Genomic DNA, 18,290 nt, shown 5'->3' with positions numbered 1-18,290 from the left:
TTAAATAATTTAATGACATTCATATGTTGAAGAAATTTGCCATAAGCAAACCAGCTCTTCCGGATATTCTCAGACCTATCCTCCATAATGACCAACCCAATCCTATACCACAAAAGTAAACTCACTCAGAAACTTCGGATCAAACTCAAATTTCCACACTGGCGAAAGGATTAAAAATGCCCACTGGACTTTTGAAAAACTCGATATCCAAAACTTCACCAGACTTATCAATATTCTCCATTAATGTGAACAGCTTAAACTGTCCTCTAAAGAGACATAGGTTAGCTGACTGGATACAAAAACTCAGGCTAGATATTTGTTGCATACAAGAGTCACATCTTAACTTAAAAGACAAATACAGACTTAGGGTGAAAGGATGGTCGTCCATATTTCAGGCAAATGGTAATCAGAAAAAAGCAGGTATTGCAATTTTATTTGCAGATACAATAAATTTTAAACCAACAAATGTAAGGAAGGACAAAAATGGTCACTTCATATTTGTTAAGGGAAATACTCAATATGATGAGATCTCAATTTTAATATATATGCACCCAACCAGAATACACCTCAATTTATAAGAGAAACTCTAACAGACATGAGAAACTTGATTTCCATCAGCTCCGTAATAGTTGGAGATTTCAACACTCCTTTCGCAGTTTTGGATCAATCCTCCAACAAGAAGCTAAGCAAAGAAATCTTAGATTTAAACCTAACCATCCAATATTTAGATTTAGCAGACATCTACAGAACATTTCATTCCAACAAAACTGAATACACATACTTCTCACCAGCCCACGGAACTTACTCCAAAATTGACCACATTTTAGGTCACAAGTCTAACCTCAGTAAATTTAAAGGAATAGAAATTATTCCATGCATCTTCTCGGACCACCATGGAATAAAACTTCAGCTGAGTATCAACAGGAATCTGCATACTCATACAAAAACATGGAAGTTAAATAACCTTATGCTGAATGATAGCTGTGTCAGAGTGGACATTAAGAAAGAAATCATCAACTTTTTGGAACAAAATAGCAATGAAGACACGAACTATCAAAACCTCTTTGACACCACAAAGGCAGTTCCAAAAGGGAAATTTATAGCACTGCAAGCCTTCCTCAAAAGAATGGAAAGAGAGGAAGTTAACAACTTAATGGGACATCTTAAGCAACTGGAAAATGAAGAACATTCCAAGCCCAAACCCAGTAGAAGAAAAGAAATAATCAAAATTAGAGCAGAATTAAATGAAATTGAAAACAAAAGAATAATACAACAGATCAATAAATCAAAAAGCTGGTTTTTCTAAAAGGTCAATAAAATAGATAAATCTTTGGCCAACCTAATCAGGAAAAAAAGAGTAAAATCTCTAATGTCATCAATCAGAAAGAACAAAGACGAAATAACAACAGACTCCTCAGAAATCCAAAAAATCCTTAACAAATATTAATAGAAACTGTATTCTCAGAAATATGAAAATCTGAAGGAAATTGACCGATACTTGGAAGCACGTCACCTTCCAAGACTTAGCCAGAATCAAGTGGAAATGTTGAACAGGCCCATATCAAGTTCAGAAATAGCATCAACTATACAAAACCTCCTTATAAAGAAAAGCCCGGGACCAGATGGTTTCACGTCTTAATTTTACCAAACTTTTAAAGAGGAATTAGTACCTATATTACTCAACCTGTTCCAAAAGGTAGAAAAAGAAGGAAGACTACCTAACACATTCTATGAAGCAAACATCACCCTGATCCCCAAACCAGGAAAAGACCCAACAAAAAAAGAAAATTATAGACCAATATCACTAATGAATATAGATGCAAAAATATTCAACAAGATCCTAACAAACACAATCCAGCAGCACATCAAACAAATTATATATCATGACCAAGTCGGTTTTATCCCAGGGTCACAAGGCTGGTTCAATATACGTAAATCTATAAATGTAATCCAGCACATAAACAAATTAAAAAACAAAGACCATATGATTCTCTCAATTGATGCAGAAAAAGCTTTTGATAATATCCAGCATCACTTCATGATCAGAACAATGAAGAAAATTGGTATAGAAGGGAAATTTCTTAAACTGACAGAGACCATCTACAGCAAACCCACAGCCAATATCATATTGAATGGAGTTAAATTGGAATCATTTCCACTCAGACCAGGAACCAGACAAGGCTGCCCATTGTCTCCATTGCTTTTCAACATTTTAATGGAAGTTTTAGCCACCACAATTACGGAAGAAAAGGCGATGAAGGGTATCCACATAGGGTCAGAAGAGATCAAACTTTCGCTCTTCGCAGATGATATGATTGTATAGCTGGAAAACACTAGGGACTCTACTACAAAAGTCTTAGAAGTGATCAAGGAATATAGCAGCATCTCAGATTACAAAATCAATATTTATTAATCGGTAGCCTTTATATATACCAACAATAGTCAAGTTGAAAACACAGTTAAGGACTCTATCCCATTCACAGTAGTGCCAAAGAAGATGAAATATTTGGGAATTTACCTAACAAAAGACGTGAAAGATCTCTATAAAGAGAACTATGAAACTCTAAGAAAAGAAATAGCTGAAAATATTAACAAATGGAAAAACATACCATGCTCATGGCTGGGAAGAATCAACATTGTTAAAATGTCCATACTACCCAAAGCAATATATAATTTCAACGCAATCCCTATTAAAGCTCCACTGTTATACTTTAAAGATCTTGAAAAAACAATACTTCATTGTATATGGAATCAGAAAAAAACCTCGAATAGCCAAGACTTACTCAGAAATAAAAACACAGCAGGAGGAATTATGCTACCAGACTTCAGACTATACTACAAATTGATAGTGATCAAAACAGCATGTTATTGGCACAAAAACAGAGAAGTAGATGTCTGGAACAGAATAGAGAATGAAGAGATGAACTCAGTTACTTACGGTTATTTAATCTTTGACAAGCCAATTAAAAACATTCAGTGGGGAAAAGATTCCCTATTTAACAAATGATGCTGGGTGAACTGGCTGGAAACCTGTAGAAGACTGAAATTGGACCCACAGCTTTCACCATTAACTAAGATAGACTCTCATTGGATCAAAGATTTAAACTTAAGACATGATACTATAAAGATACTAGATGAGAGTGCAGGGAAATCCCTCGAAGAAATCGGTCTGGGCAAGTATTTTATGAGGAGGACCCCCCGGGCAATTGAAGCAGCTTCAAAAATACACTATTGGGACTTGATCAAACTAAAAAGCTTCTGCACAGCCAAGAACACAGTAAGTAATGCAAACAAACAGCCCTCAGAATGGGAGAAGATATTTGCGGGTTATGTCTCTGACAAAGGTTTAATAACCAGAATCCACAGAGAACTCAAATGCATTAACAAGAATAGAACAAGGGATCACATCACAGGCTGGGCAAGGGATTTGTAGAGAAATTTCTCTGATGAAGACATGTGCGTGGCCTTCAGACATATGAAAAAATGCTCATTATCTTTAATCATAAGAGAAATGCAAATCAAAAGTACTTTGAGATACCATCTATCTCCAGTGAGACTAGCCTATACCACAAAATTCCAAGACCAGAGATATTGGTGTGGATGTGGAGAAAAGGGAACACTTCTACACTGCTGATGGGAAGGCAAATCAATACATTCCTTTTGGAAAAAATTTGGAGAACACGTAGAGATCTAAAAATAGATCTGCCATTCAATCCTGTAATCCCTCTACTGGGCATATACCCAGAAGACCAAAATTCACATCATAACTAAGATATTTGTACCAGAATTTTTATTGCAGCCCAATTCATAATTGCTAAATCATGGAAGAAGCCCAAGTGCCCATCAATCCACGAATGGATTAATAAATTGTGGTATATGTACACCATGGAATATTATGCAGCCTTAAAGAAAGATGGAGACTACCTCTTTCATGTTTACATGGATGGAGCTGGAACATATTCTTCTTAGTAAAGTATCTCAAGAATGGAAGAAAAAGTACCCAATGTACTCAGCTCTACTATGAAACTAATTTAGGGTTTTCACATGAAAGCCATAACCCAGTTACAACCTAAGAATAGGGGCATGGGGAAAGGGAGTGGAGGGAGGGAGGAGGTGGGTAGAGGGAAGGGGATTGGTGGGATTACACCAGCGGTGCATCTTACAAGGGTATATGTGAAATTGGTAAACGTTCTGTGAAGCTAGTGAATGATGCCCCATGAATATATCAATGTACACAGCTATGATTTGATAAAAATAAAAAGAAAAAAACATGGTTATTCAATAGCTAAAAAATTGAATGTGCAATGATTACGTCCAGAGAGTTAATGTGTGATAAGTTTTTGGTCTTTATGGTTGTTCCTTGGCTCCCTGATTCTCAGTGTCAAGAATTAATACAAAGCGGGGCGGCGCCTGTGGCTCAGTCGGTAAGGCGCCAGCCCCATATACCGAGGGTGGCGGGTTCAAACCCGGCCCCGGCTGAACTGCAACCAAAAAAAAAAAAAATAGCCGGGTGTTGTGGCGGGCGCCTGTAGTCCCAGCTACTCGGGAGGCTGAGGCAAGAGAATCGCTTAAGCCCAGGAGTTGGAGATTGCTGTGGGCTGTGTGATGCCATGGCACTCTACCGAGGGCCATAAAGTGAGACTCTGTCTCTACAAAAAAAAAAAAAAAAAAAAAAAAGAATTAATACAAAGCAATCACAGACATAACATTTATCTCAAATTGAAAGTATTTCTCAGAAGAAGAGATGGGTCATTCTCCATGAGGAGTTCATGTTTGAGGTCCCATTGTTTCTGGAATTTCCTGTGACTATGACAGCAATATTTGTTAATAAAATGTTTATCATCAGCAATGCCTCTGCTGAGCTTGGGTCCAGGTTAGTAAATTTAGTAGCTTCAGTGATTCTTTCTCTAAATTATGCTGAGCTCTTTTCATTTCCATGAACTACCTCATCTAGTTTAGAGAAATTGACTTGTTCCATTTGGATAGCTTACATACGCCCCTCAAAGCACACCAACATTATTATGCCATTGTGATCCTACACATACTGGTTGGTAATTCCTTCTTGGATCTTCTGGCAGGACTGCTAGGTTTCCAGGGTGAAAATTAAGATTTAGATCATAAAATTGGTTCCAATAGGTCTGCCTGGAGGCCCAAATCCTACTTTTCTCATCTACAGAGCAAGACTGATACATCTTTTCAGGTTAAATAAAAAATAAAAGTTATTTTAAATTCCTCTATAAAACTGCTGGGGTCATCGGAAAAACTTCCTAACTTTTCCTTACAAGTTTTGAAATTCCCTCATTTAGAATGGACTATGGAGGATATGAGGTATATATTAACCCGTGTGATGTAAGCATTCCTCATTCTATATGAAATCAGCACTTTGTACCCCATAAATGTATTAATGTATACATTATCTATGTGTTTATGATTTAATAAAAAAAAATTAAAAAAAATTAAAAATAGAATGGCCCATGGACCCTCACCAGCTGTTCTCTGGGACCATGTACTTACCACGAAGGTCATATAGGAGGCAAGTTAGTGTTTGGAAGATGAGGGTAAAGAGAACTGGTTGTACTGTGTGTTCAAAGTTCCTCTGGGGCTGAAGCAACAGGCATCTTCCCTTCATCTTCACCTTTTTGCCTTCCTAAAGCTTGAGGTTTGTTCAGAACCAAAGAGACACTTTGACCTTTTCCTGTCTCCTTAAGCTGAAAATTTTCCACACAAAAATTCACCATATTGGGGGGTCATTCCACAGACAAATAAATATCTGAACATATAGAACTTCTGACCACTGTCTCTCCCCTTTACACAAAAGGTGTAACTGTTAAGATTGTGTTGTAGTTAGAATAGATTGGTTGCCATTTCCTGCCTTTGGGGTGATTGAGAGGCTGGAGTTATATAATAGATTATGTAACAGGTTACATAATAGGTCAAGCTAGAAAACAGTTTTCTTACTATGCATATGTCCTCCCAGAATCCTTAATGTAAACTTTACGTATGTTATGCTAATTAGATAGTAATGAGCCCTAGGTCTCCTTTCTGTGTATCTTCCCACTAGGGAACAGTTCCCTAGCTGCAATTTGTTTCCTAGATACAACTCAGTTCGCACTCTTCCCCCTTAGCCGCATACTTGCCACCTGTTTACCTTCTACCAGACCTAACAATAAGTGTGTAAAATCTGAAAGAAATCTTCACATGTCAGTCAGTGTGGCGTTTCTTTTTTTTTTTTTTTTGAAGTTTAATAATGATCTGACTTTAATAAAAGAATATTATCTTGTATTATCAGCATGGACCTAATGTAGTCACAAACACAAAAAATCTTTTTTTTTTTTTTGGTGGGGAGCATTGGGAAATTTTTTTTTTTATTGTTGGGGATTCATTGAGGATACAATAAGTCAGGTTACACTGATTGAAATTGTTAGGTAAAGTCCCTCTTGCAATCATGTCGTACCCCCATAAAGTGTGACACACACCAAGGCCACACCCCCTCCCTCCGTCCCTCTTTCTGCTCCCCCCCAATAACCTTAATTGTCATTAATTGTCCTCATATCAAAATTGAGTACATAGGATTCATGCTTCTCCATTCTTGTGATGCTTTACTAAGAATAATGTTCATCATCTCTATATATTAGAGAAATGCAAATCAAAACAACCCTGAGATATCATCTAACCCCAGTGAGAATGGCCCACATCACAAAATCTCAAAACTGCAGATGCTGTCGTGGATGTGGAGAGAAGGGAACACTTTTACACTGCTGGTGGGACTGCAAACTAGTACAACCTTTCTGGAAGGAAGTATGGAGAAACCTCAAAGCACTCAAGCTAGACCTCCCATTTGATACTGAAATCCCATTACTGGGCATCTACCCAGAAGGAAAAAAATCCCTTTATCATAAGGACACTTGTACTAGGCTGTTTATTATAGCTCAATTTACAATCACCAAAATGTGGAAACAGCCTAAATGCCCACCAACCTAGGAATGGATTAACAAGCTGTGGTATATGTATACCACGGAATACTATTCAGCCATTAAAAAAAAAAGTGTGGTGTTTCTTTTTTTTTTTTTTTTGTAGAGACAGAGTCTCACTTTATGGCCCTCGGTAGAGTGCCGTGGCCTCACACAGCTCACAGCAACCTCCAACTCCTGGGCTTAAGCAATTCTCTTGCCTCAGCCTCCCGAGCAGCTGGGACTACAGGCGCCCGCCACAACGCCCGGCTATTTTTTGGTTGCAGTTCAGCCGGGGCCGGGTTTGAACCCGCCACCCTCGGTATATGGGGCCGGCGCCTTACCAACTGAGCCACAGGCGCCGCCCAAGTGTGGTGTTTCTTAATGGACCCTCAAACCTTATGAATTAGGAATGATGGAGGGAATCTGGAGACATAGATCAAATAAAAACCCAAGTGTCCTTTTGGTCATTAGGAGGTTATGGGCATGCCCTTGTATTGAATGCAGGCAAGGCAGAAATATCTGTTATGCTAGCACCATGGGTGGTGGTAAGAATCAGCTAAAAAGATCCTAACAATAATGACTACTGGTCAAGACATCTTTACAATGAAAAAGACACTGTGCTGAATCCTTGGCATACATCAGTTCTCAAAGTTTAATTTGCATGTGAATTATTTATGCACATATGTGAATCTTGCATAGATTCAGATTCACTAAGTTTAGATGAAGCCTGAGATTCTGCTTATCTAAGATGCTATCAAGTGATGTCAATGCTTCTAGTCTATGGACTACTTTTTTGGTAACATATATATATATAATCTCCTCATTTAATCATTAAAATAATCACAGTGTACAGAGGAAGAAACTGCTCTAGGAAACAAATGTTAATTTCCCCCCATTTTCATATAGTAGCACAATGAAGATTCGAATCTCATCTCATACTCACAATCAGAATATTGTTTTTCAATTATACTTTAAAAATAAGCATGTCCTTATCCTTATATGACCATTTCTATACCTCTCTGAAGTGTCAGTTTCGGCCAAGTGATCTTTTATAATAGTGGCTACCATGAAAGTCTGTGAAGAATTCAGTTCATCTTTCTTTTGGCCTGTCTTGAACATAAGTAGCATAAATAGGCAGTAAACTGACTTTGTAATTAATTACCTATCTAGTATGTGAGGCCAGGGACATTTTGGAGGTAGATTTTCCTCTAGACTCTAGTATTGGCCTTTGGCTGAACCCTTACTTGGAGCTATGGCTTTAGGCAAAGTCCAAGTGCACCAATTCTCTCTGAGAGGGAATAAAACCCCTTAGGTTAATCAAGGACTAGGTTGGCCAGCAAATAAATACTACATACATGGATACCTCACTAGATTTAGTTATCCACCTTAAAGTAACTTTAAATTTCCCTTCAACTAAAGTAATTATAGCATCCCTCCAAGTTTTAAGGAAAAAAATGCCAAAATAGAGATTTGAAAGGGGAGAAAATTATTTACAGTGGTCAAATGTTTCACAAGAGGAGCAGAGGAAATATAATGTATTAGCTATAAGAGACATTGGAGGTAACACAACTATTCCAAATCCTTTCTTTTGGGCCCAAGGAAAAGGATGCCAAGGGGCTGGCTAATTTCTTGCTTATTTGATTAGTTAACATAGAGTCAACATTATAACTCAAAGAATTCCTGACACCAAATCCATTGCTCTTTCTGTAGAACTCCATGCATAACTGAGATAGCATCTTTGCTAATTTTAAAGCATCTGGCTATGTAATATCTTAGATACTTTAACATATTTTTTCTATTTTTAAATTGTGTGAATGTCTTCTTTTATTCATAATATATATTATTTTTGTTTATGCTTTTAGTAATTTTATATTTTGCTATTTATTTGTATTTCATAGTTCCACAAAGAATTTAAGGTAACTTAGAACAATATATTAAAAAGTAAAAATAAAAATGATAAACATGTTATGTTGTGGTAGAGCCAAAACCAGAACCTAGGTATATTCAGTTTCTCTTTACTCTAAAAGTGTGGCACAAGAAACATTAGCCTTAGCCTCACATGGGACCTTTTAGTTACATACAATCTTTGTCTCCACCCCAAAACTTCTATGTAAGAATCTGTATTTGGACAAGTCCCCCCAGATGATTTGCGTGCATATTAAAGTTTTGAGAAGCACTGCTTTATAGCATTCCATAGTTTATTGCTTAACATGTCTTTAAATTTCTCTGTGGCATATATGTGACACTATTTCCATATTTCTTATTCTGCAGATTGCTTTGAGAAGTAATAGTAGTGATAGGAAAGAGATCATTTTGTGCCAAGCATATCTTAACTATTTTTGTAGTCCTGAAGTAAGAAGAAAAAAACTGATGCCACAATTATAGCTAAGTAAAAAAGAGGTTTATTGACTCATTGTTTTTGTTTCTTAAGGAAAAGAAGATGTGTTTCTTTTTAAACTATGATATTGAAAGGCAATTTAGTTGCCTTAATAAATATCTAATTACAAAGGCAAGTTTTCCTCTCATATATAAGAAATGGAAAAAAAATATGCTGGTTCATTTTCTTAAGTGCTATCTGTCAAATGAGTGATCTCCCAAAATGTAATTATTAATCTCAATAATGTCCATCCTCAGTTTTTCAATAGCCAATTATTTGGTAAATAGTTCTGTTTCTTTCTTTGTTGTGTGTGAAAGAAACCCAGAGATTTGGTCAAATATTTCTTAGAGGAAGTTAAAACGTTTTCCACATAAGGATTTTTGTTTTTCCATTCATGCTCTATCATTACAGGAATAATAGAGTTTACTTTAACATCATGAAGTTAGTGTTGGGTTATGAGCATGAACCACTATGCAATGAAGGCTAAATTTCTTGGTTCTATTCTCATTAGGCCAATTAACATTTTCCACTTTCCTAACAGCTATGTCTTATGTATCATCAAAAGACTAGACATGGAAGTGTGGTGTAGACTCATCATCATCATTCCTCATCATTACTATATTCATAAATTCTGTTGATGTTGCATTAGTATTATAATTTCAGCACACAGCAAATAATATTTTGTAGGAGAGAGAGAGAAATAATAGAAAATAAATTTGTTTATGTGCTGAATTACATTTATAGATTTACATATATTGAAATCATATTGAACCAGCCTTGAGACCCTGGGATAAAACTGACTTGGTCATGATGTATGATTTGTTGGATATGTTGCGGGATTCTTTTTTTTTTTTTCTCAAAGATTATTAAAATTTTATTTATTTTTTTTATTAAATCATAGCTGTGTACATTAGTATAATCATGGGGCACCATACACTTGGTTCATAGACCGTTTGACACATTTTCATCACACTAGTTAACATAGCTTTCATGGCATTTTCTTAAATGTGGAATGTAAAGGTTTTAGCTGGATTCTGTTTGTTAGAATCTTGTTGAATATTTTTGCATCTATATTCATTAGTGATATTGGTCTATAATTTTCTTTTCTTGTTGGATCATATTAATGTACACAGCTATGATTTAATAAAAAATAAAAAAAATTAATAGAAAATAAAAGAAAAATGATAAAAACAAACAATGGAAGGGTGAGATCCAATTTTAAGAGTTAGCACAATAGATTATCTAAAATTCCAGTTTGCAACAACAAAAAATGAGACACACAGAAATGGGATACAGACAGAGAGAGGACAGAGATTTCAAAGAGATGCCTCATCAATAACTATGCTATCTTCCTTAGATTTTATGAACATTCCAATTGCATTAACCACTTCTCTTTTTGACATGATGTAGAGAAAAAGCCTTATCAGAGTTTGATGGAGTGAAGACACACAAGAACACTGAATAATAACTGTCACAAATGTAAACCATTTTTGTTTCATTAAGTAAAACATTGAAAACTGGATGGTGGAGGGAGGACCTCTATAAAGGTACTCCTCCAAAAAGCAACAAAAAGCTGGAAATGTTGAGGAAATCATATTTTTCAGAACTATGGAAATTAACCAGTGATTTGCAGCAATGTGAAGAGTATTTATTCAATAAAAATGAATATTGAGTAAATTTGTAAATTGGAACTAGATGATCAATAACTATGTGCTCAAAGAGAAGCAAAACAACAAAATTTGGGTGGGGGAAGGGTAAATTCTTACCTAATGGGTACTTTGAATGGTTTTTTATACCCTGTCTAGATGAAGAGCATACCTGTAACATTGACTTCAAATTTACAAAAGCAAACTATGTGACCAAAATATATGCGACCCCATAATATACTGAGATAAACTTTAAAAATCACCTTTATAGAAAATAAAACATGAATAAATTCCGGTAAGTAAAGTAGGATTATGATTAATTATTTATCCAATTCCAATCCCCAAACTCACTCTTTGCAGCTCTGTAGCAGTCTTGAAAATCAGAAGCCCCATCAATGTAGTTGCTATAAGAGTAGGCAGGCTCGAATATATAGGAAGGGGCAGAGCTCCTCAAAGTCTCCCATTTTGTTCTATTCTAATTTCCAGAGCTTTGCCACTATTTAATCTTTCCTCTAGCTCTCTGGAAAAAAACATACTCCACTCCAAGTACATTGTAGTTACTAAACCTGACTCAGAGTTTACTCTTCAGAAAAACTCATGTCTAGAAAATTTATTAAAAGCAAACAATGGCAATTGTTTAACATCACAGTTGCCTGAGGCAGCAATAGCAATTGGGGCAAACAAGAGACTGGCAAAAAACTTAATTGAGTGGGAAATAAGATATTTATGGGGGACTTTTAAAAGGACTGTAATATCCCCAGCTAATCTAGAAGGTCACATGCATATGCAGAAACCTGAGAGGAAGCTAAAATTTCACCTTTAGCAGACCTTGAAGTCTTTTTTTTTTTTTTTTTTTTTTTTTGTAGAGACAGAGTCTCACTGTACCGCCCTTGGTAGAGTGCCGTGGCGTCACACGGCTCACAGCAACCTCCAACTCTTGGGCTTACGCGATTCTCTTGCCTCAGCCTCCCGAGCAGCTGGGACTACAGGCGCCTGCCACAACGCCCGGCTATTTTTTTTTTGCAGTTTGGCCGGGGCTGGGTCCGAACCCACCACCCTCGGCATATGGGGCCGGCGCCCTACTCACTGAGCCACAGGCGCATGATTAGAAGACTAAGGCAGAGCTGTAAATTGTCCTGCTAAATGTAGAAAGCATGCTTAAGTTCACACGGAGCCTGCCCTGGAAAAACTGAGGGACTTAATAATTCCAAGTATTTAAGTAAATCTCAGCCTAATTATTAGATGACCAGTAACCTAACAAAGATTCATTTAGCAGACATTGTTCAAATACTCAAATATAACAAAGAATACATATTTTATAGAATTATCACAGGAAAGTCACTAAACAAATGAACAGAAGCAAAAACAGAAAAGAAAAATAATAAAAACAAAGACAGAGTGAGGTCTTATTTTAAGAGTTACCACAATATATTATCTAAAATTCCAGTTTGCAACAACAAAAAAAGAGACACACAGAAATGGTAAGTATGGATGGTGGAGTAAGATGGCCACCATGTAACAGCTTCTTTCCAACCAGGCGCAGTGAGATTGAGGAGAGAAAACTCTAAGCACCTTTGGCTTGTGGGCTTTACCCAGAAAAATCCCTTTTGGAATGCAGGGAGGCAGTAGGAGACTTCTAGACACCAAGGGGAGGACAAAAGCAGTGGAGAAGTGGCAAATGGTTGCATTTGGCCTGAGGCCATGGCAGATGCTGCAGCTATAGCTACAGACACAGTGAGATTGCAGATAGGGAAGGCCTTCCCTGTTGGTAGTTTGTTTTTATGGACTTGGGCACTTAGTTAAATTACCTTGGGAGACTGCGGGCAAGAGTGCAAGTGATGTTGAATGGTGTTCAGAGTCTGGTACTGAGCTGCTGGGCCAGAACAGAGCTTTCATTGTTTGGCTGTGGGCCACTCATGTGCAGTCATTGTGAGAGAGCTTTCCTGCAGGTTCTGCCCCCAGGGTCAAGAGCACAGCCCATGCTGGAAAACCTTGGGCGAGTAATCTTGTGACTTTCAACAGTGCCCAGAGGCTGGGACTGAGACACCAGGGAAGAGTGGAGCTTTCAGTATTTGGCAGTAGGAAAGTTGCTTTGCAGTCTTGGCCCTCAGGGGCATAGAGTGAGGCCAGTTTTGGCACACCTGTTAAGCAGGCAGCCACTTTAGGAAAGACCCCTGTGATACATGTTTTCCTGGGAAGTCCTCTGTTTAGCCAGTGGTAATGGTTACAAGTGTCTTTTAAGCAGGCTAAGGAGATATTCAGGATCTCAACCTTATGGGGTTTGAGAACAAAGAATTCAGCAGGGGCCTCCAGTCTCCATCTTATACAGCTGTATCAGCATTGTGATTAGCATCGCATACCCCAGAAGATCACCTGTTGCCCAGGCAATACTCATAGATTTGCCCAGGCAATACTCATAGATTTTTCTTTTTTTTTCCATTATTTTTTCCCATAGGTTTCCCACAGATTTTTCTTTGTTTCCATCATTTTTTTAGTGTAAATACAATTTTTCATTGCCTTTGATAATAATAATAACTTCATTCTGGGGCGGCGCCTGTGGCTCAGTGAGTATAGCGCCAGACCCATATAACAAGGCTGGCAGGTTCAACCCTGACCCTAGCCAAACTGTAACAAAAAATAGCTGGGCATTGTGGTGGGCACCTGTAGTCCCAGCTACTTGGGAAGCTGAGGCAGGAGAATTGCCTAAGCCTAGGAGTTGAAGGTTGCTGTGAGCTATGTTGCCATGGCACTGTACCAAGGGTGACAAAGTGAGACTCTGTCTCTAAAAATAAATAAATAAAAATTCATTTTTGGTAGTTTTTCTGCCCCTGTTGTTTGGTTTCTCCCCAAATTTTATTTTCTAAGTTTTTTTGTTTGTTTTGGTTTTATAGTATTTTTGTTTTCCCCCTCTATCTTGTGGAGGTGGGATAGTGTGTCTGCTGAAGCTGGCAGAGAGCTGTAGACCTGAAGGGAACCACCCAACTCAGCACCCCCAGAGATTGGGAGTTTTTAAGGTGGGAGTCAAAGTACCCTAGGGTACACCACTATTACTCCTGTCTCCCTATTTCTGTGCCTCTTTTCTTTTTTGTAAATCTTGCATTTTATAACCCCCTTTCCTTTCTCTTTTTTTCTTTTTAAAATCTTTTTTCCCTTCTTGCTCTTCAATATTCTCATCCTTTTAGTTCTATACAAAAAAATTCATCAACACCTTTGGTCAGAGGCATGGTAACTTAAAGAGTAAGAGGAAGTGAAAGGGAAATTTAGGCAAGAAAATAGATAAAAGAAAACACTCAAGAGGAAGAAACAGAAGAAAAATCCTGCCAACATAAAAAGCCAGACCAAAGCTACCACCACAAGGGACCATGAGTTAGGTATTACAGAGGATTCCACCTAAAAATAAATGTCAGAAATGACAGAAGGTGATTTTAAAATATGGATGATAAAAACAAGGAAGGAAATTGCTGAGAAAGTGGAAAGTAACTAAAAGGAAATCCAAAAACACATCAAACAAGAGATGAACAATATCAAGAATATAAAAAGGATATAGCAGAGCTAAAGGAATTGAAGAAGTCAATTAGGGAACTTAAAGATGCAGTTGAAAGAATCAATAACAGATTAGACCATGCAGAAGAAAGAATCTCAGAGGTAGAAGACAAAGTTCCTGAGATAACTCAGATAGTTAAAGAGGCAGAAAAAAGAGAGAGGAAACAGAACGTTCACTGCCAGAATCATGGGACTACATGAAGTGTTCAAACATACAAGTTATAGGTATCCCAGAAGGGGAAGAAGAATGTCCCAGAAGAATGGAAGCCATACTGGAGAACATTATAAATGAAAATATCCCAAGTATCACCAAAGATTCTTACGTACTCCTTTCAGAGGGATACAAGCCCCTGGTCACCTCAGCTCAAATAGCGCTTCTCCAAGACACATTATAATGAACCTGTCCAAAGTCAAGACAAACAAAACAAAACAACAACAACAACAACAAAAAAACCACATTCTGCAAACTGCCAGGAGTGTCAATTGACTTACAGGGGTAAATCCATCAGGGTGACTATAGACTTCTAAAATGAAACTTTCCAAGCCATAAGGTAATGGTCATCTACCTTTAATCTACTTAAACAAACAAACAAACAACAACAACAAAAAAAAACAATTTCCATCCAAGAATTCTATATCCTGCTAAGCTAAGCCTTAAAACTGATGGAGAAATGAAATATTTTTCTGATATGCAAATATTGAGAAAGATGGTCACAGTAAGACCAGCTCTACAGGAAATATTTTTGACCTGTTCTACACACTGGCCATCACAATGGACCACCAGAAAAGGAAGGACACAGAAACAAAAGGACCAAACCTATCTTCCACAATGATGCAAAAGATAAAACTAAGCAATGGACTTTCACAGAACAAGATGAATAGAACACAACCATAATTATCAATTATCTCAATAAATGTTAATGGCTTGAGTTCCCTACTGAAGAAACATAGACTGGCTGACTGGATAAAAAAACACAAGCCATCCATTTGCTGTCTGAAGGAAAGATACCTGGAACACACAAAGAGCAAATTAAAACTCAGGATTAAGGTATGAAAGACAATTTTTCAGGCAAACAGAATTCAGAAGTAAAGGGGGATTTCAGTCTTATTTTCAGATACAAGTGTATTTAAAGCAACTAAAGTTAAAAAAGATAAAGATGGATACTTCATAGTAGTCAAGGGAAAAATACAACAAGAAGACATTTCTTTTTTTTTTTTGTAGAGACAGAGTCTCACTGTACCGCCCTCGGGTAGAGTGCCATGATGTCACACAGCTCACAGCAACCTCTAACTCTTGGGCTTACATGATTCTCTTGCCTCAGCCTCCCGAGCAGCTGGAGCTACAGGCGCCCGCCACAACGCCCAGCTATTTTTTTGTTGCAGTTTGGCCGGGGCTGAGTTTGAACCCGACACCCTCAGCATATGGGGCCAGCACCCTACTCACTGAGCCACAGGTGCTGCCCCAACAAGAAGACATTTCTTTTTTTTATTTTTATTTTATTTTATTTATTAAATCATAACTGTATACATTGATATGATCATGGGGCATCATACACTCGCTTCATAGACCATTTGACACATTTTTATCACAGTGGTTAACATAGCCTTCCCGGCGTTATCTCAGTAACTGTGCCAAAACCTTTACATTCTACATCTACCAAGTTTCACAAATACCCCTGTAAGATGCACCACAGGTGTGATCCCACCGATCCCCCTCCCTCTACCCACCCACCCCTTTCCCACTTCCCCCTATTGTTAAGTTGTAACTGGGTTATAGCTTTCATGTGAGAGCCCCAAATTAGTTTCATAGTAGGGCTGAGTACATTCGGTACTTTTTCTTCCATTCTTGAGATACTTTACTAAGAAGAATATGTTCCAGCTCCATCCATGTAAACGTAAAAGAGGTAAAGTCTCCATCTTTCTTTAAGGCTGCATAGTATTGCATGGTATACATATACCCCAATTTATTAATCCATTCGAGGATCGATGGGCACTTGAGCTTTTTCCATGACTTAGCTATTATGAATTGGACTGCAATAAACATTCTGGTACAAATATCTTTGTTATGTTGTGATTTTTGGTCTTCTGGGTATATGCCCAGCAGAGGAATTACAGGATTGAATGGCAGATCTATTTTTAGATCTCTGAGTGTTCTCCATATATCTTTCCAAAAGGAATGTATTAATTTGCATTCCCACCAGCAGTGCAGAAGTGTTCCCTTTTCTCCGCATCCACGCCAACATCTCTGGTCTTGAGATTTTGTGATATAGGCTAGTCTTATTTGAGTTAGATGATATCTCAAACTAGTTTTGATTTGCATTTCTCTGATGATTAAAGATGATGAGCATTTTTTCATATGTCTGAAGGCCGTGCGCCTGTCTTCTTCAGAGAAGTTTCTCTTCAAGTCCCTTGCCCAGCCTGCGATGGGATCCCTTGTTTTTTTCTTGCTGATGCGTTTGAGTTCTCTATGGATTCTGGTTATTAAACCTTTGTCAGAGATATACCCTGCAAATATCTTCTCCCATTCTGAGGGCTGTCTGCTTGCTCTGCTTACTGTGTTCTTAGCTGTGCAGAAGCTTTTTAGTTTGATCAAGTCCCAGTAGTGTATTTTTGAAGCTGCTTCAATTGCCCGGGGGGGTTCTCCTCATGAAATACTCACCCAGACCAATTTCTTCAAGGGTTTTCCCTGCATTCTCCTCTAGTATTTTTATAGTTTCATGTTTTAAGTTTAAACCTTTAATCCAATGAGAGTCTATCTTAGTTAATGGTGAAAGGTGTGGGTCCAATTTCAGTCTTCTGTAGGTTGCCAGCCAGTTCACCCAGCACCATTTGTTAAATAGGGAATCTTTTCCCCACTGAATGTTTTTAATTGGCTTGTCAAAAATCAAATAGCGGTAAGTAGCTGGATTCATCTCTTGGTTCTCTATTCTGTTCCAGATATCTACTTCTCTGTTTTTGTGCCAATACCATGCTGTTTTGATCACTATCGATTTGTAGTAAAGTCTGAGGTCTGGTAGTGTGATTCCTCCTGTTTTGCTTTTATTTCTGAGTGATGTCTTGGCTATTCGTGTTTTTTTCTGATTCCATATAAAATGAAGTAATGTTTTTTCAAGATCTTTAACATATGACAGTGGAGCTTTAATAGGGAGTGCGTTGAAATTATATATTGCTTTGGGTAATATGGACATTTTGATAATGTTGATTTTTCCTAGCCATGAGCATGGTATGTTTTTCCATTTGTTAACATTTTCAGCTATTTCTTTTCTTAGAGTTCATAGTTCTCTTTATAGAGATCTTTCACGTCTTTTGTTAGGTAAATTCCCAAGTATTTCATCTTCTTTGGCACTACTGTGAATGGGATAGAGTCCTTAACTACTTTTTCAACTTCACTGTTGTTGGTTTATATAAAGGCTACTGATTTATGGATGTTGATTTTGTAACCTGAGACGCTGCTGTATTCCTTGATCACTTCTAGGAGTTTTGTAGTAGAGTCCCTAGTGTTTTCCAGATACACAATCATATCATCTGCAAAGAGCGAGAGTTTGATCTCTTCTGACCCTATAGGGATACCCTTGATCGCCTTTTCTTCCCTAATTGCGGTGGCTAAAACTTCCATTACAACGTTGAAAAGCAATGGAGACAATGGGCAGCCTTGTCTGGTTCCTGATCTGAGTGGAAATGATTCCAATTTAACTCCATTCAATATGATATTGGCTGTGGGTTTGCTGTAGATGGCCTCTATCAGTTTAAGGAAAGTCCCTTCTAGACCAA

Source organism: Nycticebus coucang, chromosome X, assembly GCF_027406575.1.
Source record: "Nycticebus coucang isolate mNycCou1 chromosome X, mNycCou1.pri, whole genome shotgun sequence".
Lineage (NCBI taxonomy): Eukaryota > Metazoa > Chordata > Mammalia > Primates > Lorisidae > Nycticebus > Nycticebus coucang.
This window is presented reverse-complemented; position numbering follows the sequence as displayed.